Source organism: Lonchura striata, chromosome 9 (assembly GCF_050655825.1).
Source record: "Lonchura striata isolate lonStrDom1 chromosome 9, ASM5065582v1, whole genome shotgun sequence".
Lineage (NCBI taxonomy): Eukaryota > Metazoa > Chordata > Aves > Passeriformes > Estrildidae > Lonchura > Lonchura striata.
This window is the reverse complement of record NC_140711.1, coordinates 8,375,044-8,402,079: the sequence shown is the minus strand read 5'-3', so window position 1 is coordinate 8,402,079 and position 27,036 is coordinate 8,375,044. Positions and strand designations below refer to the sequence as shown.

General features: G+C 54.4%; 1 long non-coding RNA gene and 9 other non-coding genes across 10 annotated transcripts; 6 read left to right on the top strand and 4 right to left on the bottom strand.

The window, feature by feature from the left end:
* Positions 1 to 434: 434 nt before the first annotated feature.
* Positions 435 to 506, bottom strand: TRNAQ-CUG (transfer RNA glutamine (anticodon CUG)). The gene has a single exon. It is a non-coding gene; the product is annotated as a tRNA-Gln (tRNA).
* Positions 507 to 1,618: 1,112 nt separating this feature from the next.
* Positions 1,619 to 1,690, bottom strand: TRNAM-CAU (transfer RNA methionine (anticodon CAU)). Its single transcript has one exon. It is a non-coding gene; the product is annotated as a tRNA-Met (tRNA).
* A 791-nt stretch (positions 1,691 to 2,481) lies between these two features.
* Positions 2,482 to 2,563, bottom strand: TRNAS-AGA (transfer RNA serine (anticodon AGA)). Its single transcript has one exon. It is a non-coding gene; the product is annotated as a tRNA-Ser (tRNA).
* An 8,317-nt stretch (positions 2,564 to 10,880) lies between these two features.
* TRNAS-AGA (transfer RNA serine (anticodon AGA)) lies at positions 10,881 to 10,962 on the top strand. Its single transcript has one exon. It is a non-coding gene; the product is annotated as a tRNA-Ser (tRNA).
* A 790-nt stretch (positions 10,963 to 11,752) lies between these two features.
* On the top strand, positions 11,753 to 11,824 carry TRNAM-CAU (transfer RNA methionine (anticodon CAU)). Its single transcript has one exon. It is a non-coding gene; the product is annotated as a tRNA-Met (tRNA).
* Positions 11,825 to 12,936: 1,112 nt separating this feature from the next.
* On the top strand, positions 12,937 to 13,008 carry TRNAQ-CUG (transfer RNA glutamine (anticodon CUG)). The gene has a single exon. It is a non-coding gene; the product is annotated as a tRNA-Gln (tRNA).
* A 475-nt stretch (positions 13,009 to 13,483) lies between these two features.
* LOC146766616 (uncharacterized) lies at positions 13,484 to 15,242 on the bottom strand. The gene is made up of 2 exons (XR_014957299.1): positions 14,482 to 15,242; positions 13,484 to 13,955 (listed from the first exon to the last, which is right to left on the bottom strand). It is a non-coding gene; the product is annotated as an uncharacterized LOC146766616 (long non-coding RNA).
* A 5,248-nt stretch (positions 15,243 to 20,490) lies between these two features.
* TRNAS-AGA (transfer RNA serine (anticodon AGA)) lies at positions 20,491 to 20,572 on the top strand. The gene has a single exon. It is a non-coding gene; the product is annotated as a tRNA-Ser (tRNA).
* A 791-nt stretch (positions 20,573 to 21,363) lies between these two features.
* On the top strand, positions 21,364 to 21,435 carry TRNAM-CAU (transfer RNA methionine (anticodon CAU)). Its single transcript has one exon. It is a non-coding gene; the product is annotated as a tRNA-Met (tRNA).
* Positions 21,436 to 22,558: 1,123 nt separating this feature from the next.
* TRNAQ-CUG (transfer RNA glutamine (anticodon CUG)) lies at positions 22,559 to 22,630 on the top strand. The gene has a single exon. It is a non-coding gene; the product is annotated as a tRNA-Gln (tRNA).
* The last annotated feature ends 4,406 nt before the right edge of the window (positions 22,631 to 27,036 follow it).

Sequence of the window (27,036 nt, the reverse complement as noted above, 5' to 3'; positions counted from 1 at the left end):
CTGCCACCTGGTCAGCAAGGAAGATTCTTCCCTCTCCCATGGTTACAAATGGAACCCCAATGACGGGGCACTGTCCAATGTTGGTAGAGCTCCTTGAATGGACTGCAGAGGAATAGAAAGAAATTGGCAGGAAAAGAGGAAAAGAAGCCACAGATGAAAGGAGCAAGAAAGGAGCAGTGGACAGGGGTGGGCATACAGGTAATGCCACACGCAGTAACTTGGTGATGCTGTGGGAATGATCCAACCTGGAAACACCTGCCCAGAGCATGTAGCCCAATCTCCATTTTTGGATGCATCTGACATAGCAGCAGTGGTCCCAGAGCAGCGTCCTGTGCCGGACCCATTCGGAGTGGGTGGTCTTGCACCTCAGCAGGAGAGGAGAGCTGTGAGTGTGTAAGCAGGCTGAGGCAAAGCCTGAGGGAACCAAAAGGCCAAGGTCCCACTGAGATTTGAACTCAGATCACTGGATTCAGAGTCCAGAGTGCTCACCATTACACCATAGGACCTCCTGCACCACACACCTCTGCTCCTGTGCTGAGCCTCACTCAGCCTTCTGCTCCCACCTGAGGCTGCCTCTCTCTCCACCGCCTTGGACATCTCTCTCCAAGTGCAGCCTTCCTGCAGGGCTGCCAGGCACTCTCTAATCACACCATCCTTCAGGGCAGCAGCACAGCTCCTTCTGCAAGCCTGACGTGGCCTCTCTTACAAGCACCAGGCTTGAAATCGGGCACCATCTTGTCTTTGCCAAATTGCAACAAGCCCTTTCTGACTCAGCCAAAGTTACCTTGGGAAGTCACCTTCACACAGCAGAAGCTGCCTTGCCTTCTCTTCTCCAACCCAGGTCAGTCCATCCCCTTAAGGATTAATGAGAGGGAAACAGTGCTCCATCTCTTTAAAAGGTGAAGAAAGACCCAAGTGGGGAACCCAGGAAAGGGGCTGGAGAGGCAAGCAGAAAGGGCAGGTGCCACACCAAGGGCTGAGCAACAACTGAGCTTCAGTCACTCATTGCGAAGAAGACCTTCACTCACTGCCTAGGGTGCAGAGCAAGGAGGACAGAGACCTCTCTGGGAACTCTTCCCTCTCGCAAGGAACTCGAGTGCACAGCAATCCCAGGGGGACACAAGCCCAAATGCCTGCTCAAAGCAGGGCTGGAGGCAAAGCAAGGAGAAGGCGACGGCACTGCCTGAGCCCCATTGCAACCCCAGCCTGATGTCCAGGCGTTCTCTGCCCACCCTGCTGCAGTGGCTCACCACTCACTGGGAGTCTCTGCAGGATCCAGGGCAGCTCCTGCAGTTGGCTTTTGCCAAGGCTGACTTGGCTCAAAACCAGTGTGTGCCTGCTGGGCTGGGAGGTGCCCGGAGTCCTGGGCAGGAGCCCGGCTGAGGGAAGCAGGAGCAGCAGCTCGACCGTTCTGTGGCAGGAGAAAATGCAGAGAGAAGGATGTGTGCCCTTCGGGATCAGGAGAGGTCAGGTGGTGTTATTCTAGTTTTATCATTTTTACTAAAAGCAGGTAGCAGGTGTCGAGGGAAGAGGAAGGCTATGGCCAGCGTTGCCCAAAGAGCTACAGCCAAGCCGGGTAAAAGCTGTTGGGCGAGGCAGTGTCGGTGAAAAAGTGCCTTAGCAGAGGATGGTTTCGATCCATCGACCTCTGGGTTATGGGCCCAGCACGCTCCCGCTGCGCCACTCTGCTCCTCCTCAGGCCTGCCTGCCATTGCCCTCCCTGCAGCCTGATGCTGCCGGGCACTGCTGGCCCTCACTGCTTCCCTTCCCCTCTGCTCGGCCTCCCCCACCCCGCACTATAGACCCCCTGACAAATTCATCTCCCTTCGCCGTCTGCTCCACACCTCCAGGGCCTGGCCTTGCCCTTCCCTCACAGCCCTGCTCACAGCCCTGCACAGCCCCCTGCCCTTTGACACCCACGCTCCCCCTGCACCTGCTCATCGCACCCCCGCAGGCACGCTGCAGCCTTGGGCCTTGCGAGGGACCAAGCCACCTCAAATCCACCCCCACATCCTGACACCTGCAGCCCTGCCCTCACATACAGCGCCGCTCCCAGCACGCTGACGGACTGCACCTGCCTGCCCCTTCACACCTCTGCTGGCCAACGAGGGACGCGGATTGCCTTTGCCTGCAACTGCCAACAGAAAGAATGCTCCTCTTTTAGCTCTGCACATTCTGGTGCCTCAGCTCAAGCCTGCTCCTGGCTACTCTGATGTAAAAGCTCTGACTTCTGGCCACTTGGTGCCCGGCAGGTTGTCAAGCTGAGGATCCTTGCCTTTAACACTTGGTGCTACTGCGAGGTGACGGAGTGCTCAGCTCCAGGAGCTGTGCAGGCCTGCATTTGTCCTTTCCTTCTTCACTGTGGCTGCTGCAAGTGCAGGAGCCCTCTGGAAGCTCCAGCTGCTGTCCATGGCACCCACCTGTGGGGCGGTACCTGTGCAGCGTGAGCAGCTGCCCGCAGCCCAAAAGGGGCGCGTGCCCCGTAGTTGGCAGGATTCGAACCTGCGCGGGGAAACCCCAATGGATTTCTAGTCCATCGCCTTCACCACTCGGCCACAACTACCTGCTCCAGCTCTCCTGGCCCTGCTCCTCACAGACCCTCTGCCACGACACTGACACCCAGGCACTTCGGGACAAGGCTCCCGTTACAAACGACACTTTGACATTGCTTAAAAAAATCACTGACACGGGTAGCAGTAAAAGCCACAATTCATATTAAAGGAAAGCACGGCAAAGTTCCTTGGCAAGATTCACTCTACTACTGACAGGGCACTTAAGGCACAACAAGATAAAACAAGCAATGACCAAACCAAACCCAAGCAATCAAAACAGAAATGAACCGAGAACTATCTAGGGGAGTGTCTGTGTGTGTGCCTGGGTTTCTATGTGTATGAGTATGTGTGTGCGTGTGACAAAACACAGTGAGGGCAAGGATAAAAAGTAACACAGCCTAAAAGCTTGACGGCCTGCCAACTTAACTTTAAATTAACTCGTACCTAATACCTAATTAATATCTTTCCCTTAAAATTTGACAGAAAGAAAAACACTTAATAGCATTTAACCTAACTTACGACTTCAAAGTTTTACTTAGCAACTTAACAAAATAACAAAACTTGGCAGCATTCAGGTAAGTCTGTAACTATAACTGAACCTTCCTCAGATCTCGAGGGTACTCAAATATCTAAGAAAGCAGTATTTCTCCCAGATTTGCTACAGCAAATATATGCACATGTGCATGCACACAGACGTGAAGAGTCAGTACAAGCAACGTACCTGTGAAAAAGTCCCCTCAGTGGTTAGTGAAACACTCCCTTTGGATGCCTTTGCATCTCCCGACGGGCGAATGGTCAGGCATCAGGGAGTGAGGCTATCAGCCCGGGATTCCTCCTTGTTGGGCCAGCCTTCAAGTAAAGCAGCCCTGAGAGTTCACTGGCTGGGAGAGCCGTCCCACTCCGAGGGACACCGCTGGTCACTGCCTGCTGCGAGCCAGGAGAGCTCAAATGGTCTCATTTTGGACCACTCTCTATAGGGCTGTAAGAGGCTTTAGTCGTAACAAGGTTTCATCCCGGCCAGTTTGTGCTGGCACTTTCTTGGAAAGTGTGACAATGGGAATGTTGTGGCATTCAGGAAAAGAAGCTATTTTCCTAGACCAGCCATTTTCAAGGGGCATTTTTGATAGGTGTATTTACACACCTAAATACAGAGTGTGAGTGTGTCTATGTGTGTGAGAGAGAGAACAGAAAATGGTATGGCTGTTGTCACCGTGAATTTGAGATTAAGTCCTTGCTGTGACTGAGCATCAAGTGCTGCCAAAACCTTTCCCCCCTTTTTATTTTTATATCCATATTGTTTGCTTATCCTACATGTCTAAATGCACCATTTTCCCTTTAAAATATTAACCATATATTTCAATTCAGTATTTTATTTATGCTTCATGCATTTAGTGAGTAACAGAATGAACTTTGCTATCAAACCCTGTTGAAGCCAGAGTGCCTATGTCCAGGCATGACAATAAATGCTTTTCTCCTTTCCAGCCCACAATCCTCTTCTCAAAGCATCCCCACATCACCAAGACAATCTTGATTTTGCTATATGTTTGTGCAGAAGCTTTGACAGGAATGATATGTTACTCAAAATATTGGGTTCAACTCTCACGGGGAAGAAATTGGCACCAAAACCTGCAGGGCTCTGATCTCCAGGTTACAGACTCAAGCTCAGTGACTGAGGCTCTGGTGCTCTGTTGTAATTTCTGTAAGTTCTTAGAGCAGCTGCTGGTAAGCTCAGGACAGCAGCCAGTGCTCACACAGGCAGGGCAGGTGGTAGGTGAGGGAGGTGGAGAACAAACGACCACAAGTTTCCAGCGGTGCTGCACAAAGGCTTTAATGAGAAGGAGCAGAACAGAGGCCAAGGAACACGTGTGGGGGGCCAGGGAGGGAAAGAGATGGGCCCATTTGCCGAGGCCAAGGGGGATGATGCGCCAGGCTCAGCAGATCTGACCGCAGCGGGGGAAAGGCAGACACAGGCCTGAGCCCCCCAGGCCAAGGGAGCCCCCAGAAGAGATGGGAACCCCCGCGGTGCTGAGGGAGCTGCCCACAGCAGCTGACAGAGAGGATCCCACGGCTGTGCTCTGAGGGAAAGAGGTGAGGATGGGGCCCGGCAGGGTCACCACCACTGGAGAAGGCTCGATGTACACCGTGGAGTCAGCGCAGCGGGCGAGGCAGGGCTCAGTGCAGCTGCTTGCAAGGGGGGTTGGGCCACAGGGGCCGCAGGGCCGTGGGGGACAGGGTCTGCAGCAAGACATCTCTCGGTGCCGAAGGCAAAGCTGCAACACAGAGCAGGGAGCACCAACCGGCTCAGGATCAGTCTGTCTCTCTGTCCCTCAGCTCTCTCCAGGGACACGGTGGCTCTTCTAAACACACCCTGTGCCTACAGCTCCCACCACCCTCCTGGTGCCCTCCGAGTGGCACAGCACGGGAAGGCCGCCCCACTTCAGCAATAGCAGCCAGCACAGTGGCTTTAAGGCCCCTGTGCAAAACTGGTCCCTGCCCTTCTCCAGAACAGACATGGCTGTGTTTGAGACGTCCCGGGATGCCCTGGGACATTTTGTTACACCATGGCAGGTGCAAATGCTGCTGGGCACATCCCCCTGAGGCTGAGCCCCATTGAGCCCCTTCTGCTGGAACAAAGCCCCCTCTTCCCAGCTGTCCCCAGCCACCAGCATGGAAAGGCTGACGGCCTCCAACAGCTCTGTCTCAGGGCCAAGCTGAGGCAGCCCAAGGATCAAGCTGGGCAGCCTCCATGACAGCAGCTCAGCCCACAGGGAGGGATGGAGAGGACTCAGGCTTACCTTGTTCCTCGAGGAAAGGGAGGCCAGAGACCAGGATGCAGAGCCAGGAGCAGCGCAGCCTTTTATGCTGGGTCCAGAGCCCTGTGGGGCCACAAACATTCCTTGTTTGTGAAACACCCAAACTCCTGGGAGGGGCAACTTGCAAGGCCTCCCTGCTGATGAGGTCCCTGCCTCTTTCATCTCAAATGTTCTCTTTCTTCTTACAACCCAAAATCTTGTAATGACCCTCAGAATCACTTGGGAATAGAATGGATCTTAAAATCATCTAGCTCTTACCCCCATTAAACAGGTTGCACAACTTGTCTGGAAAACCTCTTACAGTGTCCCACTCCTCTCACAGGCAAAGATTCCTTCCCAATATCTAATCTAAGTATATATACAAATATATATGTGTGTGTGTGTGTATCTAATATAACATCAGAACTAAATACAAGTTTTCAGTTTTAAACTGGTAGCACTTGGCCCATCACTACACATCCCAACCAGGCATCCTTCCCTTTCTTAACTGAATATCTCCTGGGAGCCTTCTCCTCTCTTGGCTACACAACCCCAACCCTCTCAGCCTGTGGCTCCAGCTGCCTGGTGCTCTTTGTGGCTCCTCTGGACCCACTGCAGCAGGTCCGTGTGTTTCTTAGGCTGTGACTTCTAGAGCTGGAGGCAGTACCCCAGGTACGGTGTCATGAGAGCCGAGCAGAGCAGCACAATCCCCTCCATCGACCTGCGGGCCACACAGGTCTGGATGCAGCCCAGAATACGACTGGATTTTTGCACTGGGCTGCCAGCAGGCAGTGCAGGTCCATGTTCAAGACCCCCTCCACAGGGCTGCTCTCTGTCCACTCAAGCCTAGCCTGTGTCCAGGTTTGGGATTGCCCTGATCTTGGCACTTGACAACCTCTGGCCTCAGCTTGGGAAGTTGGGATCCTCCAGAAAACAAGGAAATCAACACGTAGGAAAGTGATCAAAGGCATGCCTACATCTCTCCCTGAAAGACAAATTGACCCATTTTCTCAAACACAAACTGACCCACTTTGCTCAGTGTGTCCAGCCCTGAGGCTGGGATGTGGATGGCAGCTTTGGGGAAGAGGCTGAGGGCCTGGAGCCCAAAGCTCATGGCTCCTTTTCCTGGGGCAGGCATCACTTTGCCCATTCAATTCATTTCACAGTTCAAAGGGATATTGGATCAGTCTCCCAGAGCTTGTGGGAATCATTGTGATGTGGAAGAGTTGGGAAAATCCATGAGCTCCAGGCAAACCTGAATCATGCTGATGTGGAAATGAGTGCACATGGTGCCCTGGACTCAGGCATTCCAGGGATACCAAAGCACATAGCCTCTTTCCTATGAAAGGTTTTGCCTTTGTCAAGGGCATTTCCAGACCTTTTAGGACTGGTCCCAATCCACCTTGCATGTCCATGTAATCCTGTGCTGCTGCTGCTGCAGTTTTACAAAAGGCATTGCCTTTTGGTGGCTGCTCAAGGGCCCAGGAAATGGAGGTGAGCAGAGAACTCTGGAAGTCCTCTGCTCCCACTCAGAGAAGAATAAACTTCCCAGCTACATCCAGAAGCTGTGGGCCTTGTCCCATTGTCCTCTGAACACTGCCACTGTGACACAGGTCCTTGTCTGCTGGGCAGAAATCCAAGATGCCCTGCACCCCTGGGAGGCCACCAGGAGATGGGAAGGCTCCTGCAGAGGAGCCTCCCAAGTCCTAAAGGGGGATGATCAGCAGGACATGACACTGGGGCTGTCTGCACTGGTGAGCACATGCCGTGGCAGCCTGGAGCGCACAGGGCTGGGTATGTGCAGGGAATGCCACTTGCCCTGCATTGCACTCTCTGGCCAGTGACAAGGAACTCCTATGGGGCAGAAAGGCAGGAAAGCAGAGAGAACATCTGCCCCAAGAGAGTTTTCACTCTGAGTCCTCTGGAGAGCTGTCCCCCTAATCCAGAGAGTTCCTTATTATCCATGCCCAGATCTCACCTCATAAGCCTGGCATCTGATCACTCCATGGCTGATACCCTTTCCTTGGCACTGCACAGGCCACATCTGGGCTGGTGTTCCCATTTGGTGTCCCCAGGGATAGGGGAGGTGTACATGGGGGTCTCTTACAGAGAGAGGCACTGCCATAGGAGCAGGCAGAACATAAGGGCTGCAGCACCTGATGCATGGGGGAGGCCGAGGGCACTGCACTTGTACAACCTGCTGGAGATGGGCAAGGCATGGTGGGGAACATGGAGCTGCTGCCTCCACCACCTCCTGAGGGCTCTGGAGAGAATGAAGCCAAACTCTCCTGAGAGGTGCACTGGCAAAGGGCACGAGGCAGCAATCAGAAGTCGCATGAAAGAAAATCCCAGAAAGACCCAGAAAAAAAACATCTTTGAGCTCCCTGCCCTCAGCCTTTTCCCAAAATCCACCAGCCAAGTCTCTGGCCTCAGGGATGAGCACACTGAGCTAAACAGGTCAGTGTGGCTGTGGGGCTCTTGCAGGGAAGGACAAAGCATCTCTTTGATTACAGAACAGGCCGTGGCTTGGCCTGTGGACTGTAAGCCAGTTCCCCATGCCTGTCACTCACGCCTGCAGGGGACATCCATTCAGCTGAACATGGACTTTCCTTGCCTCTGAGCTTGGCCACCTCCCTGCAGAGTTGTGTCTCTTCCCCACTATGGGGTTGTGCAGTGTTGACTCTGTGCCTCAACTGACCCACAGTGTCCTGTACGTCTGTGATGTCCTGTGGGAGAAATGACTCTCAGGATGAGCCTGAATGCCTGTACTGAAAGCTCCTGAGAGCTGACCTGAGGTGTCACTTAATGGTTGAATTTAACTAGAACTGGAGCCAAATTAACCATCAAGGAGAACAAGTGACAGAATGTAACAGACACTACAAAAATTCATTTCAACTAACCATATACACTGGCGTGGGACCTCCAAATGTCCTTGGCTTAGGAATCTGGGACACTCATATATTATTTCCACGTTGATTGGTGTGAAACTGCTGAAAAATGTCTGAGATGAAAGAGGCAGGGACCTCATCAGCAGGGAGGCCTTGCAAGTTGCCCCTCCCAGGAGTTTGGGTGTTTCACAAACAAGGAATGTTTGTGGCCCCACAGGGCTCTGGACCCAGCATAAAAGGCTGCGCTGCTCCCGGCTCTGCATCCTGGTCTCTGGCCTCCCTTTCCTCGAGGAACGAGGTAAGCCTGAGTCCTCTCCATCCCTCCCTGTGGGCTGAGCTGCTGTCATGGAGGCTGCCCGGCTTGATCCTTGGGCTGCCTCAGCTTGGCCCTGAGACAGAGCTGTTGGAGGCCGTCAGCCTTTCCATGCTGGTGGCTGGGGACAGCTGGGAAGAGGGGGCTTTGTTCCAGCAGAAGGGGATCAATGGGGCTCAGCCTCAGGGGGATGTGCCCAGCAGCATTTGCACCTGCCGTGGTGTAACAAAATGTCCCAGGGCATCCCGGGACGTCTCAAACACAGCCATGTCTGTTCTGGAGAAGGGCCGGGACCAGTCTTTGCACAGGGGCCTTAAAGCCACTGTGCTGGCTGCTATTGCTGAAGTGGGGCGGCCTTCCCGTGCTGTGCCACTCGGAGGGCACCAGGAGGGTGGTGGGAGCTGTAGGCACAGGGTGTGTTTAGAAGAGCCACCGTGTCCCTGGAGAGAGCTGAGGGACAGAGAGACAGACTGATCCTGAGCCGGTTGGTGCTCCCTGCTCTGTGTTGCAGCTTTGCCTTCGGCACCGAGAGATGTCTTGCTGCAGACCCTGTCCCCCACGGCCCTGCGGCCCCTGTGGCCCAACCCCCCTTGCAAGCAGCTGCACTGAGCCCTGCCTCGCCCGCTGCGCTGACTCCACGGTGTACATCGAGCCTTCTCCAGTGGTGGTGACCCTGCCGGGCCCCATCCTCACCTCTTTCCCTCAGAGCACAGCCGTGGGATCCTCTCTGTCAGCTGCTGTGGGCAGCTCCCTCAGCACCGCGGGGGTTCCCATCTCTTCTGGGGGCTCCCTTGGCCTGGGGGGCTCAGGCCTGTGTCTGCCTTTCCCCCGCTGCGGTCAGATCTGCTGAGCCCGGCGCATCATCCCCCTTGGCCTCGGCAAATGGGCCCATCTCTTTCCCTCCCTGGCCCCCCACACGTGTTCCTCGGCCTCTGTTCTGTCACGCTGCTTTTGCTCCTTCTCATTAAAGCCTTTGTGCAGCACCGCTGGAGACTTGTGGTCATTTGTTCTCCTCCTCCCTCACCTGCCACCTGGTCAGCAAGGAAGGTTCTTCCCTCTCCCATGGTTACAAATGGAACCCCAATGACGGGGCACTGTCCAATGTTGGTCACAGCAAGGACTTAATCTCAAATTCACGGTGACAACAGCCATACCATTTTCTGTTCTCTCACTCACACACATAGACACACTCACACTCTGTATTTAGGTGTGAAAATACACCTATCAAAAATGCCCCTTGAAAATGGCTGGTCTAGGGAAAAAGTTTTTTTTCCTGAATGCCACAACATTCCCATTGTCACACTTTCCAAGAAAGTGCCAGCACAAACTGGCCAGGATGAAACCTTGTTACGACTAAAGCCTCTTACAGCCCTATAGAGAGTGGTCCAAAATGAGACCATTTGAGCTCTCCTGGCTCGCAGCAGGCTGTGACCAGCGGTGTCCCTCGGAGTGGGACGGCTCTCCCAGCCAGTGAACTCTCAGGGCTGCTTTACTTGGAGGCTGGCCCAACAAGGAGGAATCCCGGGCTGATAGCCTCACTCCCTGATGCCTGACCATTCGCCCGTCGGGAGATGCAAAGGCATCCAAAGGGAGTGTTTCACTAACCACTGAGGGGAATTTTTCACAGGTACGTTGCTTGTACTGACTCTTCACGTCTGTGTGCATGCACATGTGCATATATTTGCTGTAGCAAATCTGGGAGAAATACTGCTTTCTTAGATGTTTAAGTACCCTCGAGATCTGAGGAAGGTTCAGTTATAGTTACAGACTTACCTGAATGCTGCCAAGGGTTGTTATTTTGCTAAGTTGCTAAGTAAAACTTTGAAGTCGTAAGTTAGGTTAAACGCTATTAAGTGTTTTTCTTTCTGTCAAATTTTAAGGGAAAGATATTAATTAGGTATTAGGTACGAGTTAATTTAAAGTTAAGTTGGCAAGCTGTCAAGCTTTTAGGCTGTGTTATTTGCATCCTTGTCCTCACTGTGTTTTGTCACACGCACACACATACTCATACACATAGAAACCCAGGCACACACACAGACACTCCCCTAGATAGTTCTCGGTTCATTTCTGTTTTGATTGCTTGGGTTTGGTTTTGTCATTGCTTGTTTTATCTTGTTGTGCCTTAAGTGCCCTGTCAGTAGTAGAGTGAATCTTGCCAAGGAACTTTGCCGTGCTTTCCTTTAATATGAATTGTGGCTTTTACTGCTACCCGTGTCAGTGATTTTTTAAGCAATGTCCAAGTGTCGTTTGTAACGGGAGCCTTGTCCCGAAGTGCCTGGGTGTCAGTGTCGTGGCAGAGGGTCTGTGAGGAGCAGGGCCAGGAGAGCTGGAGCAGGTAGTTGTGGCCGAGTGGTGAAGGCGATGGACTAGAAATCCATTGGGGTTTCCCCGCGCAGGTTCGAATCCTGCCAACTATGGGGCACGCGCCCCTTTTGGGCTGCGGGCAGCTGCTCACGCTGCACAGGTACCGCCCCACAGGTGGGTGCCATGGACAGCAGCTGGAGCTTCCAGAGGGCTCCTGCACTTGCAGCAGCCACAGTGAAGAAGGAAAGGACAAATGCAGGCCTGCACAGCTCCTGGAGCTGAGCACTCCGTCACCTCGCAGTAGCACCAAGTGTTAAAGGCAAGGATCCTCAGCTTGACAACCTGCCGGGCACCAAGTGGCCAGAAGTCAGAGCTTTTACATCAGAGTAGCCAGGAGCAGGCTTGAGCTGAGGCACCAGAATGTGCAGAGCTAAAAGAGGAGCATTCTTTCTGTTGGCAGTTGCAGGCAAAGGCAATCCGCGTCCCTCGTTGGCCAGCAGAGGTGTGAAGGGGCAGGCAGGTGCAGTCCGTCAGCGTGCTGGGAGCGGCGCTGTATGTGAGGGCAGGGCTGCAGGTGTCAGGATGTGGGGGTGGATTTGAGGTGGCCTGGTCCCTCGCAAGGCCCAAGGCTGCAGCGTGCCTGCGGGGGTGCGATGAGCAGGTGCAGGGGGAGCGTGGGTGTCAAAGGGCAGGGGGCTGTGCAGGGCTGTGAGCAGGGCTGTGAGGGAAGAGCAAGGCCAGGCCCTGGAGGTCTGGAGCAGACGGCGAAGGGAGATAATTTGTCAGGGGGTCTATAGTGCGGGGTGGGGGAGGCCGAGCAGAGGGGAAGGGAAGCAGTGAGGGCCAGCAGTGCCCAGCAGCATCCGGCTGCAGGGAGGGCAATGGCAGGCAGGCCTGAGGAGGAGCAGAGTGGCGCAGCGGGAGCGTGCTGGGCCCATAACCCAGAGGTCGATGGATCGAAACCATCCTCTGCTAAGGCACTTTTTCACCGACACTGCCTCGCCCAACAGCTTTTACCCGGCTTGGCTGTAGCTCTTTGGGCAACGCTGGCCATAGCCTTCCTCTTCCCTCGACACCTGCTACCTGCTTTTAGTAAAAATGATAAAACTAGAATAACACCACCTGACCTCTCCTGGTCCCAAAGGGCACACATCCTTCTCTCTGCATTTTCTCCTGCCACAGAACGGTCGAGCTGCTGCTCCTGCTTCCCTCAGCCGGGCTCCTGCCCAGGACTCCGGGCACCTCCCAGCCCAGCAGGCACACACTGGTTTTGAGCCAAGTCAGCCTTGGCAAAAGCCAACTGCAGGAGCTGCCCTGGATCCTGCAGAGACTCCCAGTGAGTGGTGAGCCACTGCAGCAGGGTGGGCAGAGAACACCTGGACATCAGGCTGGGGTTGCCATGGGGCTCAGGCAGTGCCGTTGCCTTCTCCTTGCTTTGCCTCCAGCCCTGCTTTGAGCAGGCATATGGGCTTGTGTCCCCTTGGGATTGCTGTGCACTCGTGTTCCCTGTGAGAGGGAAGAGTTCCCAGAGAGGGCTCTGTCCTCCTTGCTCTGCACCCTAGGCAGTGAGTGAAGCGCTTCTTCGCAATGAGTGACTGAAGCTCAGCTGTTGCTCAGCCCTTGGTGTGGCACCTGCCCTTTCTGCTTGCCTCTCCAGCCCCTTTCCTGGGTTCCCCACTTGGGTCTTTCTTCACCTTTTAAAGAGATGGAGCACTGTTTCCCTCTCATTAATTCTTAAGGGGATGGACTGACCTGGGTTGGAGAAGAGAAGGCAAGGCAGCTTCTGCTGTGTGAAGGTGACTTCCCAAGGTAACTTTGGCTGAGTCAGAAAGGGCTTGTTGCAATTTGGCAAAGACAAGATGGTGCCCGATTTCAAGCCTGGTGCTTGTAAGAGAGGCCATGTCAGGCTTGCAGAAGGAGCTGTGCTGCTGCCCTGAAGGATGGTGTGATTAGAGAGTGCCTGGCAGCCCTGCAGGAAGGCTGCACTTGGAGAGAGATGTCCAAGGCGGTGGAGAGAGAGGCAGCCTCAGGTGGGAGCAGAAGGCTGAGTGAGGCTCAGCACAGGAGCAGAGGTGTGTGGTGCAGGAGGTCCTATGGTGTAATGGTGAGCACTCTGGACTCTGAATCCAGTGATCTGAGTTCAAATCTCAGTGGGACCTTGGCCTTTTGGTTCCCTCAGGCTTTGCCTCAGCCTGCTTACACACTCACAGCTCTCCTCTCCTGCTGAGGTGCAAGACCACCCACTCCGAATGGGTCCGGCACAGGACGCTGCTCTGGGACCACTGCTGCTATGTCAGATGCATCCAAAAATGGAGATTGGGCTACATGCTCTGGGCAGGTGTTTCCAGGTTGGATCATTCCCACAGCATCACCAAGTTACTGCGTGTGGCATTACCTGTATGCCCACCCCTGTCCACTGCTCCTTTCTTGCTCCTTTCATCTGTGGCTTCTTTTCCTCTTTTCCTGCCAATTTCTTTCTATTCCTCTGCAGTCCATTCAAGGAGCTCTACCAACATTGGACAGTGCCCCGTCATTGGGGTTCCATTTGTAACCATGGGAGAGGGAAGAATCTTCCTTGCTGACCAGGTGGCAGGTGAGGGAGGTGGAGAACAAAGGACCACAACTCTCCAGTGGTGCTGCACAAAGGCTTTAATGAGAAGGAGCAAAAGCAGCGTGACAGAACAGAGGCCAAGGAACACGTGTGGGGGGCCAGGGAGGGAAAGAGATGGGCCCATTTGCCGAGGCCAAGGGGGATGATGCGCCGGGCTCAGCAGATCTGACCGCAGCGGGGGAAAGGCAGACACAGGCCTGAGCCCCCCAGGCCAAGGGAGCCCCCAGAAGAGATGGGAACCCCCGCGGTGCTGAGGGAGCTGCCCACAGCAGCTGACAGAGAGGATCCCACGGCTGTGCTCTGAGGGAAAGAGGTGAGGATGGGGCCCGGCAGGGTCACCAGCACCGGCGAAGCCTCGATGTACACCGTGGAGTCAGCGCAGCGGGCGAGGCAGGGCTCAGTGCAGCTGCTTGCAAGGGGGGTTGGGCCACAGGGGCCGCAGGGCCGTGGGGGACAGGGTCTGCAGCAAGACATCTCTCGGTGCCGAAGGCAAAGCTGCAACACAGAGCAGGGAGCACCAACCGGCTCAGGATCAGTCTGTCTCTCTGTCCCTCAGCTCTCTCCAGGGACACGGTGGCTCTTCTAAACACACCCTGTGCCTACAGCTCCCACCACCCTCCTGGTGCCCTCCGAGTGGCACAGCACGGGAAGGCCGCCCCACTTCAGCAATAGCAGCCAGCACAGTGGCTTTAAGGCCCCTGTGCAAAGACTGGTCCCGGCCCTTCTCCAGAACAGACATGGCTGTGTTTGAGACGTCCCGGGATGCCCTGGGACATTTTGTTACACCACGGCAGGTGCAAATGCTGCTGGGCACATCCCCCTGAGGCTGAGCCCCATTGAGCCCCTTCTGCTGGAACAAAGCCCCCTCTTCCCAGCTGTCCCCAGCCACCAGCATGGAAAGGCTGACGGCCTCCAACAGCTCTGTCTCAGGGCCAAGCTGAGGCAGCCCAAGGATCAAGCCGGGCAGCCTCCATGACAGCAGCTCAGCCCACAGGGAGGGATGGAGAGGACTCAGGCTTACCTCGTTCCTCGAGGAAAGGGAGGCCAGAGACCAGGATGCAGAGCCGGGAGCAGCGCAGCCTTTTATGCTGGGTCCAGAGCCCTGTGGGGCCACAAACATTCCTTGTTTGTGAAACACCCAAACTCCTGGGAGGGGCAACTTGCAAGGCCTCCCTGCTGATCAGGTCCCCGCCTCTTTCATCTCAAATGTTCTCTTTCCTCTTACAACCCAAAATCTTGCAATGACTCTTAAGATCACTGGGGGATGGAATGGACCTTAAAATCATCTTGCTCTTGCTCCCACAAACAAGTTCTACAACTTCTCTGGAAAACCTGTTGCAGTATCCCGATCCTCTCACAGGCAAAGATTCCTTCCCAATATTTGATCTAAGTATATATATAAATATATATATCTGACATCAAATCAAAATACATGTTTTCAGTTTTAAACTGGTTGCTCTTGACCCATCACTACACATCCCAACCAGGCATCCTTCCCTTTCTTAACTGAATGTCTCCTGGGAGCCTTCTCCTCTCTTGGCTACACAACCCCAACCCTCTCAGCCTGTCCTCGCAGGGCAGTGGCTCCAGCTGCCTGGTGCTCTTTGTGGCTCCTCTGGACCCACTGCAGCAGGTCCGTGTGTTTCTTAGGCTGTGACTTCTAGAGCTGGAGGCAGTACCCCAGGTACGGTGTCATGAGAGCCGAGCAGAGCAGCACAATCCCCTCCATCGACCTGCTGGCCACACAGGTCTGGATGCAGCCCAGAATACGACTGGATTTTTGCACTGGGCTGCCAGCCGGCAGTGCAGGTCCATGTTCAGTATTTCAACCACCAGACCCTGCAAGTTCCCCTCCACAGGGCTGCTCTCAATCCACTCAAGGCCTAGCCTGTGTCCAGGTTTGGGATTGCCCTGATCTTGGCACTTGACAAGCTCTGGCCTCAGCTTGGGGAGTTGGGATCCTCCAGAAAACAAGGAAATCAACACGTAGGAAGGTGATCAAAGGCATGCCTCCATCTCTCCCTGAAAGACAAATTGACCCATTTTCTCAAACACCAACTGACCCACTTTGCTCAGTGTGTCCAGCCCTGAGGCTGGGATGTGGATGGCAGCTTTGGGGAAGAGGCTGAGGGCCTGGAGCCCAAAGCTCATGGCTCCTTTTCCTGGGGCAGGCATCACTTTGCCCATTCAATTAATTTCACAGTTCAAAGGGATATTGGATCAGTCTCCCAGAGCTTGTGGGAATCATTGTGATGTGGAAGAGTTGGGAAAATCCATGAGCTCCAGGCAAACCTGAATCATGCTGATGTGGAAATGAGTGCACATGGTGCCCTGGACTCAGGCATTCCAGGGATACCAGGGCACATAGCCTCTTTCCTATGAAAGGTTTTGCCTTTGTCAAGGGCATTTCCAGACCTTTTAGGACTGGTCCCAATCCACCTTGCATGTCCATGTAATCCTGTGCTGCTGCTGCTGCAGTTTTACAAAAGGCATTGTCTTTTAGTGGCTGCTCAAGGGCCCAGGAAATGGAGGTGGGCAGAGACCTCTGCAAGTCCTTTGCTCCCACTCAGAGAAGAATAAACTTCCCAGCTACATCCAGAAGCTGTGGGCCTTGTCCCATTGTCCTCTGAACACTGCCACTGTCACACAGGTCCTTGTCTCCTGGGCAGAAATCCAAGGATGCCCTGCACCCCTGGGAGGCCACCAGGAGATGGAAAGGGCTCCTACAGAGGAGCCTCCCAAGTCCTAAAGGGGGATGATCAGCAGGACATGACACTGGGGCTGTCTGCACTGGTGAGCACATGCCGTGGCAGCCTGGAGAGCACAGGGCTGGGTATGTGCAGGGAATGCCACTTGCCCTGCATTGCACTCTCTGGCCAGTGACAAGGAACTCCTATGGGGCAGAAAGGCAGGAAAGCAGAGAGAACATCTGCCTCAAGAGAGTTTTCACTCTGAGTCCTCTGGAGAGCTGTCCCCCTAATCCAGAGAGTTCCTTATTATCCATGCCCAGATGTCACCTCATAAGCCTGGCATCTGATCACTCCATGGCTGATACCCTTTCCTTGGCACTGCACAGGCCACATCTGGGTTGGTGTTCCCATTTGGTGTCCCCAGGGATAGAGGAGGTGTACATGGGGGTCTCTTACAGAGAGAGGCACTGCCATAGGAGCAGGCAGAACATAAGGGCTGCAGCACCTGATGCATGGGGAAGGCCGAGGGCACTGCACTTGTACAACCTGCTGGAGATGGGCAAGGCATGGTGGGGAACATGGAGCTGCTGCCTCCACCACCTCCTGAGGGTTCTGGAGAGAATGAAGCCAAACTCTCCTGAGAGGTGCACTGGCAAAGGGCACGAGGCAGCAATCAGAAGTCGCATGAAAGAAAATCCCAGAAAGACCCAGAAAAAAAACATCTTTGAGCTCCCTGCCCTCAGCCTTTTCCCAAAATCCACCAGCCAAGTCTCTGGCCTCTGGGATGAGCACACTGAGCAAAACAGGTCAGTGTGGCTGTGGGGCTCTTGCAGGGAAGGACAAAGCATCTCTTTGATTACAAAACAGGCCATGGCTTGGCCTGTGGACTGTCAGCAAGTTCCCCATGACTGTCACTCCGGCCTGCAGGGGACATCCATTCAGCTGAACATGGACTTTCCTTGCCTCTGAGCTTGGCCACCTCCCTGCAGAGTTGGGTCTCTTCCCCACTATGGGGTTGTGCAGTGTTGACTCTGTGCCTCAACTGACCCACAGTGTCCTGTACGTCTGTGATGTCCTGTGGGAGAAATGACTCTCAGGATGAGCCTGAATGCCTGCACTGAAAGCTCCTGAGAGCTGACCTGAGGTGTCACTTAATGGTTGAATTTAACTAGAACTGGAGCCAAATTAACCATCAAGGAGAACATGTGACAGAATGTAACAGACACTACAAAAATTCATTTCAACTAACCATATACACTGGCGTGGGACCTCCAAAAAAACTTGGCCTAGGAATCTGGAACACACATTAATAATTTCTATGTTGATTGGTGTGAAACTGGTGAAAAATGTCTGTGATGAAAGAGGCAGGGACCTCATCAGCAGGGAGGCCTTGCAAGTTGCCCCTCCCAGGAGTTTGGGTGTTTCACAAACAAGGAATGCTTGTGGCCCCACAGGGCTCTGGACCCAGCATAAAAGGCTGCGCTGCTCCCGGCTCTGCATCCTGGTCTCTGGCCTCCCTTTCCTCGAGGAACGAGGTAAGCCTGAGTCCTCTCCATCCCTCCCTGTGGGCTGAGCTGCTGTCATGGAGGTTGCCCGGCTTGATCCTTGGGCTGCCTCAGCTTGGCCCTGAGACAGAGCTGTTGGAGGCCGTCAGCCTTTCCATGCTGGTGGCTGGGGACAGCTGGGAAGAGGGGGCTTTGTTCCAGCAGAAGGGGATCAATGGGGCTCAGCCTCAGGGGGATGTGCCCAGCAGCATTTGCACCTGCCGTGGTGTAACAAAATGTCCCAGGGCATCCCGGGACGTCTCAAACACAGCCATGTCTGTTCTGGAGAAGGGCCGGGACCAGTCTTTGCACAGGGGCCTTAAAGCCACTGTGCTGGCTGCTATTGCTGAAGTGGGGCGGCCTTCCCGTGCTGTGCCACTCGGAGGGCACCAGGAGGGTGGTGGGAGCTGTAGGCACAGGGTGTGTTTAGAAGAGCCACCGTGTCCCTGGAGAGAGCTGAGGGACAGAGAGACAGACTGATCCTGAGCCGGTTGGTGCTCCCTGCTCTGTGTTGCAGCTTTGCCTTCGGCACCGAGAGATGTCTTGCTGCAGACCCTGTCCCCCACGGCCCTGCGGCCCCTGTGGCCCAACCCCCCTTGCAAGCAGCTGCACTGAGCCCTGCCTCGCCCGCTGCGCTGACTCCACGGTGTACATCGAGCCTTCTCCAGTGGTGGTGACCCTGCCGGGCCCCATCCTCACCTCTTTCCCTCAGAGCACAGCCGTGGGATCCTCTCTGTCAGCTGCTGTGGGCAGCTCCCTCAGCACCGCGGGGGTTCCCATCTCTTCTGGGGGCTCCCTTGGCCTGGGGGGCTCAGGCCTGTGTCTGCCTTTCCCCCGCTGCGGTCAGATCTGCTGAGCCCGGCGCATCATCCCCCTTGGCCTCGGCAAATGGGCCCATCTCTTTCCCTCCCTGGCCCCCCACACGTGTTCCTTGGCCTCTGTTCTGTCACGCTGCTCTTGCTCCTTCTCATTAAAGCCTTTGTGCAGCACCGCTGGAGACTTGTGGTCGTTTGTTCTCCTCCTCCCTCACCTACCACCTGCTCTGCCTGTGTGAGCACTGGCTGCTGTCCTGAGCTTACCAGCAGCTGCTCTAAGAACTTACAGAAATTACACCAGACCACCAGAGCCTCAGTCACTGAGCTTGAGTCTGTAACCTGGAGATGAGAGACCTGTAGGGTTTGGCACCAATTTGTTCCTTGAGAGCATTAAAACCAATATTTTGAGTAACATTTCATTTCTGTCAAAGATTCTCCACCAAATCATAGCAAAATCAAGATTCTATTGCTGGTGAGGGGATGTGTCAATGGTGTGAGTATGGGTTTGTGGGCTGGAAAGGAGAAAAGCACTTCTTTTCATGCCTGGACATAGGCACTGTGGCTTCAGCAGCGTTTGATGGCAAAGTTTACGCTCTTACTCACTAAATGGATGAAGCATAAATAGAATATTGAATTGAAATAAATGGTTAATGTTTTAAAGGGAACATGGTGCATTCAGAAGTGTATGATAAGCAAACGATATGAATATAAAAATAAAGAGGGGGAAAGGTTTTGGCAGCACTTGATGCTCAGTCACAGCAAGGACTTAATCTCAAATTCACGGTGACAACAGCCATACCATTTTCTGTTCTCTCTCTCACACACATAGACACACTCACACTCTGTATTTAGGTGTGTAAATACACCTATCAAAAATGCCCCTTGAAAATGGCTGGTCTAGGAAAATAGTTTCTTTTCCTGAATGCCACAACATTCCCATTGTCACACTTTCCAAGAAAGGGCCAGCACAAACTGGCCGGGATGAAACCTTGTTGCGACTAAAGCCTCTTACAGCCCTATAGAGAGTGGTCCAAAATGAGACCATTTGAGCTCTCCTGGCTCGCAGCAGGCAGTGACCAGCGGTGTCCCTCGGAGTGGGACGGCTCTCCCAGCCAGTGAACTCTCAGGGCTGCTTTACTTGGAGGCTGGCCCAACAAGGAGGAATCCCGGGCTGATAGCCTCACTCCCTGATGCCTGACCATTCGCCCGTCGGGAGATGCAAAGGCATCCAAAGTGAGTGTTTCACTAACCACTGAGGGGACTTTTTCACAGGTACGTTGCTTGTACTGACTCTTCACGTCTGTGTGCATGCACATGTGCATATATTTGCTGTAGCAAATCTGGGAGAAATACTGCTTTCTTAGATGTTTAAGTACCCTCGAGATCTGAGGAAGGTTCAGTTATAGTTACAGACTTACCTGAATGCTGCCAAGTGTTGTTATTTTGCTAAGTTGCTAAGTAAAACTTTGAAGTTGTAAGTTAGGTTAAATGTTATTAAGTGTTTTTCTTTCTGTCAAATTTTAAGGGAAAGATATTAATTAGGTATTAGGTACAAGTTAATTTAAAGTTAAGTTGGCAGGCTGTCAAGCTTTTAGGCTGTGGAACTTTGCATCCTTGCCCTCACTGTGTTTTGTCACACGCACACACATACTCATACACATAGAAACACAGGCACACACACAGACACTCCCCTAGATAGTTCTCGGTTCATTTCTGTTTTGATTGCTTGGGTTTGGTTTGGTCATTGCTTGTTTTATCTTGTTGTGCCTTAAGTGCCCTGTCAGTAGTAGAGTGAATCTTGCCAAGGAACTTTGCCGTGCTTTCCTTTAATATGAAATGTGGCTTTTACTGCTACCCGTGTCAGTGATTTTTTAAGCAATGTCCAAGTGTCGTTTGTAACGGGAGCCTTGTCCCGAAGTGCCTGGGTGTCAGTGTCGTGGCAGAGGGTCTGTGAGGAGCAGGGCCAGGAGAGCTGGAGCAGGTAGTTGTGGCCGAGTGGTGAAGGCGATGGACTAGAAATCCATTGGGGTTTCCCCGCGCAGGTTCGAATCCTGCCAACTACGGGGCACGCGCCCCTTTTGGGCTGCGGGCAGCTGCTCACGCTGCACAGGTACCGCCCCACAGGTGGGTGCCATGGACAGCAGCTGGAGCTTCCAGAGGGCTCCTGCACTTGCAGCAGCCACAGTGAAGAAGGAAAGGACAAATGCAGGCCTGCACAGCTCCTGGAGCTGAGCACTCCGTCACCTCGCAGTAGCACCAAGTGTTAAAGGCAAGGATCCTCAGCTTGACAACCTGCCGGGCACCAAGTGGCCAGAAGTCAGAGCTTTTACATCAGAGTAGCCAGGAGCAGGCTTGAGCTGAGGCACCAGAATGTGCAGAGCTAAAAGAGGAGCATTCTTTCTGTTGGCAGTTGCAGGCAAAGGCAATCCGCGTCCCTCGTTGGCCAGCAGAGGTGTGAAGGGGCAGGCAGGTGCAGTCCGTCAGCGTGCTGGGAGCGGCGCTGTATGTGAGGGCAGGGCTGCAGGTGTCAGGATGTGGGGGTGGATTTGAGGTGGCCTGGTCCCTCGCAAGGCCCAAGGCTGCAGCGTGCCTGCGGGGGTGCGATGAGCAGGTGCAGGGGGAGCGTGGGTGTCAAAGGGCAGGGGGCTGTGCAGGGCTGTGAGCAGGGCTGTGAGGGAAGGGCAAGGCCAGGCCCTGGAGGTGTGGAGCAGACGGCGAAGGGAGATGAATTTGTCAGGGGGTCTATATTGCGGGGTGGGGGAGGCCGAGCAGAGGGGAAGGGAAGCAGTGAGGGCCAGCAGTGCCCGGCAGCATCAGGCTGCAGGGAGGGCAATGGCAGGCAGGCCTGAGGAGGAGCAGAGTGGCGCAGCGGGAGCGTGCTGGGCCCATAACCCAGAGGTCGATGGATCGAAACCATCCTCTGCTAAGGCACTTTTTCACCGACACTGCCTCGCACACTGCCTCGCCAAACAGCTTTTACCCTGCTTGGCTGTAGCTCTTTGGGCAACGCTGGCCATAGCCTTCCTCTTCCCTCAACACCTGCTACCTGCTTTTAGTAAAAATGATAAAACTAGAATAACACCACCTGACCTCTCCTGGTCCCGAAGGGCACACATCCTTCTCTCTGCATTTTCTCCTGCCACAGAACGGTCGAGCTGCTGCTCCTGCTTCCCTCAGCCGGGCTCCTGCCCAGGACTCCGGGCACCTCCCAGCCCAGCAGGCACACACTGGTTTTGAGCCAAGTCAGCCTTGGCAAAAGCCAACTGCAGGAGCTGCCCTGGATCCTGCAGAGACTCCCAGTGAGTGGTGAGCCACTGCAGCAGGGTGGGCAGAGAACACCTGGACATCAGGCTGGGGTTGCCATGGGGCTCAGGCACTGCCGTTGCCTTCTCCTTGCTTTGCCTCCAGCCCTGCTTTGAGCAGGCATTTGGGCTTGTGTCCCCCTGGGATTGCTGTGCACTCGAGTTCCTTGCGAGAGGAAGAGTTCCCAGAGAGGTCTCTGTCCTCCTTGCTCTGCACCCTAGGCAGTGAGTGAAGCTCTTCTTCACAATGAGTGACTGAAGCTCAGTCATTTCTCATCCCTTGTTGTGGCACCTGCCCTTTCTGCTTGCCTCTCCAGCCCCTTTCCTGGGTTCCCCACTTGGGTCTTTCTTCACCTTTTAAAGAGATGGAGCACTGTTTCCCTCTCATTAGTCCTTAAGGGGATGGACTGACTTGGGCTGGAGAAGAGAAGGCAAGGCAGCTTCTGCTGTGTGAAGGTGAATTCCCAAGGTAACTTTGGCTGAGTCAGAAAGGGCTTGTTGCAATTTGGCAAAGACAAGATGGTGCCTGATTTCAAGCCTGGTGCTTGTAAGAGAGGCCACGTCAGGCTTGCAGAAGGAGGTGTGCTGCTGCCCTGAAGGATGGTGTGATTAGAGAGTGCCTGGCAGCCCTGCAGGAAGGCTGCACTTGGTGACAGATGTTCAAGGCGGTGGAGAGAGAGGCAGCCTCAGGTGGGAGCAGAAGGCTGAGTGAGGCTCAGCACAGGAGCAGAGGTGTGTGGTGCAGGAGGTCCTATGGTGTAATGGTGAGCACTCTGGACTCTGAATCCAGTGATCTGAGTTCAAATCTCAGTGGGACCTTGGCCTTTTGGTTCCCTCAGGCTTTGCCTCAGCCTGCTTACACACTCACAGCTCTCCTCTCCTGCTGAGGTGCAAGACCACCCACTCCGAATGGGTCCGGCACAGGACGCTGCTCTGGGACCACTGCTGCTATGTCAGATGCATCCAAAAATGGAGATTGGGCTACACGCTCTGGGCAGGTGTTTCCAGGTTGGATCATTCCCACAGCATCACCAAGATACTGCGTGTGGCATTACCTGTATGCCCACCCCTGTCCACTGCTCCTTTCTTGCTCCTTTCATCTGTGGCTTCTTTTCCTCTTTTCCTGCCAATTTCTTTCTATTCCTCTGCAATCCATTCAAGGAGCTCTACCAACATTGGACAGTGCCCCGTCATTGGGGTTCCATTGGTAACCATGGGAGAGGGAAGAACCTTCGTTGCAGAGCAGGTGGCAGGTGAGGGAGGAGGAGAACAAACGACCACATGTCTTCAGCGGTGCTGCACAAAGGCTTTAATGAGAAGGAGCAAAAGCAGCGTGACAGAACAGAGGCCGAGGAACACGTGTGGGGGGCCAGGGAGGGAAAGAGATGGGCCCATTTGCCGAGGCCAAGGGGGATGATGCGCCGGGCTCAGCAGATCTGACCGCAGCGGGGGAAAGGCAGACACAGGCCTGAGCCCCCCAGGCCAAGGGAGCCCCCAGAAGAGATGGGAACCCCCGCGGTGCTGAGGGAGCTGCCCACAGCAGCTGACAGAGAGGATCCCACGGCTGTGCTCTGAGGGAAAGAGGTGAGGATGGGGCCCGGCAGGGTCACCAGCACCGGCGAAGCCTCGATGTACACCGTGGAGTCAGCGCAGCGGGCGAGGCAGGGCTCAGTGCAGCTGCTTGCAAGGGGGGTTGGGCCACAGGGGCCGCAGGGCCGTGGGGGACAGGGTCTGCAGCAAGACATCTCTCGGTGCCGAAGGCAAAGCTGCAACACAGAGCAGGGAGCACCAACCGGCTCAGGATCAGTCTGTCTCTCTGTCCCTCAGCTCTCTCCAGGGACACGGTGGCTCTTCTAAACACACCCTGTGCCTACAGCTCCCACCACCCTCCTGGTGCCCTCCGAGTGGCACAGCACGGGAAGGCCGCCCCACTTCAGCAATAGCAGCCAGCACAGTGGCTTTAAGGCCCCTGTGCAAAGACTGGTCCCGGCCCTTCTCCAGAACAGACATGGCTGTGTTTGAGACGTCCCGGGATGCCCTGGGACATTTTGTTACACCACGGCAGGTGCAAATGCTGCTGGGCACATCCCCCTGAGGCTGAGCCCCATTGATCCCCTTCTGCTGGAACAAAGCCCCCTCTTCCCAGCTGTCCCCAGCCACCAGCATGGAAAGGCTGACGGCCTCCAACAGCTCTGTCTCAGGGCCAAGCTGAGGCAGCCCAAGGATCAAGCCGGGCAGCCTCCATGACAGCAGCTCAGCCCACAGGGAGGGATGGAGAGGACTCAGGCTTACCTCGTTCCTCGAGGAAAGGGAGGCCAGAGACCAGGATGCAGAGCCGGGAGCAGCGCAGCCTTTTATGCTGGGTCCAGAGCCCTGTGGGGCCACAAACATTCCTTGTTTGTGAAACACCCAAACTCCTGGGAGGGGCAACTTGCAAGGCCTCCCTGCTGATGAGGTCCCTGCCTCTTTCATCTCAGACATTTTTCACCAGTTTCACACCAATCAATGTGGAAATGATTAATGTGTGTTCCAGATTCCTAGGCCAAGTTTTTTGGAGGTCCCATGCCAGTGTATATGGTTAGTTGAAATGAATTTTTTTAGTGTCTGTTACATTCTGTCACTTGTTCTCCTTGATGGTTAATTTGCCTCCAGTTCTAGTTAAATTCAACCATTAAGTGACACCTCAGGTCAGCTCTCAGGAGCTTTCAGTACAGGCACTCAGGCTCATCCTGAGAGTCATTTCTCCCACAGGACATCACAGACGTACAGGACACTGTGGGTCAGTTGAGGCACAGAGTCAACACTGCACAACCCCATAGTGGGGAAGAGACACAACTCTGCAGGGAGGTGGCCAAGCTCAGAGGCAAGGAAAGTCCATGTTCAGCTGAATGGATGTCCCCTGCAGGCCGGAATGACAGGCATGGGGAACTGGCTTACAGTCCACAGGCCAAGCCACGGCCTGTTTTGTGATCAAAGAGATGCTGTGTCCTTCCCTGCAAGAGCCCCACAGCCACACTGACCTGTTTAGCTCAGTGTGCTCATCCCAGAGGCCAGAGACTTGGCTGGTGGATTTTGGGGAAAGGCTGAGGGCAGAGAGCCCAAAGCTGTTTTTTTCTGGGTCTAGGATGGGGTTTCCCATTCCATACATTTTACATTTCAAAGGACACTTGATCAGTCTGTCAGAGCACATGGGTGTCATCCTGATGGGGAAGTGCTGGGAAAATCCCTTAGCTCCAGGCAAGCCTGAGTCACTCAGTGTGCACTGGGTGCCACAGACTCAGGCACTCAAGGGATAACAGAGCTCATATTCTCAAAGTTCTGCTGCAATGAACAATATTTCCCACCTTGTATGCCCAACTCAGGATCACCTGGTGCTTGTCTGCCATCTCCTGCATTTGCTGTCTCCCCAGGAATGGTCTTTTGTTGCTGCTTAAGGGCTGTAGTGATTCAGCATACCCCACATCGACCCCAGAAGGTCTGGGTGGAGCTCTGGAGGTCTTGTGTTCCTGTCAACTGCTCTGGGCAGATCAAAATGCCTCGGTTGCTCAGCAGGCTCTGGGCCTTGTCCTGCTGAATTCTAAGCATTGACACAGCTTATGAAAAAGGTCACTACCCCTTGTACAGCTCTCCCAGGCCTGTCCCTTATCCTCCCTTAGGGAGCCCTGGGATTTTCTTTCATACGACTTCTGATTGCTGCCTCGTGCCCATTGCCAGTGCACCTCTCAGGAGAGTTTGGCTTCATTCTCTCCAGAGCCCTCAGGAGGTGGTGGAGGCAGCAGCTCCATGCTCCCCTCCATGCCTTGCCCATCTCCAGCAGGTTGTACAAGCGCAGTGCCCTCGGCCTCCCCCATGCATCAGGTGCTGCAGCCCTTATGTTCTGCCTGCTCCTATGGCAGTGCCTCTCTCTGTAAGAGACCCCCATGTACACCTCCTCTATCCCTGGGGACACCAAATGGGAACACCAACCCAGATGTGGCCTGTGCAGTGCCAAGGAAAGGGTATCAGCCATGGAGTGATCAGATGCCAGGCTTATGAGGTGAGATCTGGGCATGGATAATAAGGAACTCTCTGGATTAGGGGGACAGCTCCCCAGAGGACTCAGAGTGAAAACTCTCTTGGGGCAGATGTTCTCTCTGCTTTCCTGCCTTTCTGCCCCATAGGAGTTCCTTGTCACTGGCCAGAGAGTGCAATGCAGGGCAAGTGGCATTCCCTGCACATACCCAGCCCTGTGCTCTCCAGGCTGCCACGGCATGTGCTCACCAGTGCAGACAGCCCCAGTGTCATGTCCTGCTGATCATCCCCCTTAGGACTTGGGAGGCTCCTCTGTAGGAGCCTTCCCATCTCCTGGTGGCCTCCCAGGGGTGCAGGGCATCTTGGATTTCTGCCCAGGAGACAAGGACCTGTGTGACAGTGGCAGTGTTCAGAGGACAATGGGACAAGGCCCACAGCTTCTGGAGGTAGCTGGGAAGTTTATTCTTCTCTGAGTGGGAGCAGAGGACTTCCAGAGGTCTCTGCCCACCTCCATTTCCTGGGGCCTTGAGCAGCCACCAAAAGGCAATGCCTTTTGTAAAACTGCAGCAGCAGCAGCACAGGATTACATGGACATGCAAGGTGGATTGAGACCAGTCCTAAAAGGTCTGGAAATGCCCTTGAAAAAAGCAAAACCTTTCATAGGAAAGAGGCTATGTGCCCTGGTATCCCTGGAATGCCTGAGTCCAGGGCACCATGTGTACTCATTTCCACATCAGCATGATTCAGGTTTGCCTGGAGCTCATGGATTTTCCCAACTCTTCCACATCACAATGATTCCCACAAGCTCTGGGAGACTGATCCAATATCTCTTTGAACTGTGAAATGAATTGAATGGGCAAAGTGATGCCTGCCCCAGGAAAAGGAGCCATGAGCTTTGGGCTCCAGGCCCTCAGCCTCTTCCCCAAAGCTGCCATCCACATCCCAGCCTCAGGGCTGGACACACTGAGCAAAGTGGGTCAGTTTGTGTTTGAGAAAATGGGTCAATTTGTCTTTCAGGGAGAGATGTAGGCATGCCTTTGATCACCTTCCTACGTGTTGATTTCCTTGTTTTCTGGAGGATCCCAACTTCCCAAGCAGAGGCCAGAGCTTGTCAAGTGCCAAGATCAAGGCAATCCCAAACCTGGACACAGGCTAGGCCTTGAGTGGATTGAGAGCAGCCCTGTGGAGGGGGACTTGAACATGGACCTGCACTG